This window comes from Guillardia theta (assembly GCF_000315625.1).
Source record: "Guillardia theta CCMP2712 unplaced genomic scaffold GUITHscaffold_150, whole genome shotgun sequence".
NCBI classification, from domain to species: Eukaryota; class Cryptophyceae; order Pyrenomonadales; family Geminigeraceae; genus Guillardia; species Guillardia theta.
Window position 1 is genome coordinate 86,850 of NW_005434524.1, and position 932 is coordinate 87,781.

The 932-nt window shown below is 59.0% G+C and overlaps 1 protein-coding gene across 1 annotated transcript in view; it reads right to left on the bottom strand.

Moving 5' to 3' along the window:
- Positions 1 to 932, bottom strand: part of GUITHDRAFT_80703 (hypothetical protein) — a gene marked incomplete at both ends in the record, with an annotated part of 3,023 nt that overhangs the window by 1,027 nt on the left and 1,064 nt on the right. The window lies entirely within an intron of this gene.

Here is a 932-nt window from a genome sequence, read left to right on the forward strand (position 1 = left end):
ACTAGACTCCGACGGCGCCCTGTCTCTATTTATTGGGGACTGAAGGGCACGGTTGCAGATTCTTCAGGATGCTTTCCTTGATTAAGAATGTAGCACATGGATGTAGCCATTGATCACAGATCATGCGACACGTAGCAGATCTGAGCCTGCAGAACGGAAAGGACGTAGCCGTTGATCCAACTGATGACCGCGTGTCACTGGCTCAGCAAACTTACCGGACCAATCTATACAGACGGCCTCGCTGTAAAGTTCACTGTGTCAGTGTCATTCGTTGGCTGGCAGATTACCATCGGTCATGCGCTCTCCTTTCACTATCATTAGCAATTATGATCCCCCCGCATCATCCTCACCTTCCACGAGCTCCTCGCCTGCTGTGCTTGCCGGCCGGCAGTGCCCCTCAGCGGCTGTTCCCTCCGGAGAGTCCCCTAGGAGAGTCCCCTATCTCCATCGGACACGAGCTCCCCCACCCCGCCGCCGACACGGCCAGTGACACGGGTACTCCGTGGCGCAAGTCGACTTGTCAACCGCCGTGACTGGAAATGGGAGGAGAATTGAAGGAGACAAGAATCAGGAGAGGGTGGGGGGGGGGGTGGGTGGGGTGAGACGAAGGACGGAGGGGAAGGATGGTGGGAAGGGGGGGGGGAGGGGGGGGGGGGGGGCTGGGGGGGGGGAAGGCAAGGGGGGGGGGGGGGTTGGGAGGGGGGGGGGTTTGGGGGGGGGTTTTTTTTTGTTAATTGGGGGGAGGGGGGGGGGGTTTGGGGGGGGGCTTGGGCGCGGCAGGGGATGGCAACAGCAGGGGGACTTTTTGGGGGGGGGGGGGGCGTGTTTCTGTATACTGGGGGAGAAGGTATTCTATCAAACCCAAGGATTAATAGATTGGATCTCTATCACGCAGCATATCCCCATCCTGACACGCTACTTCTGTGATAGTC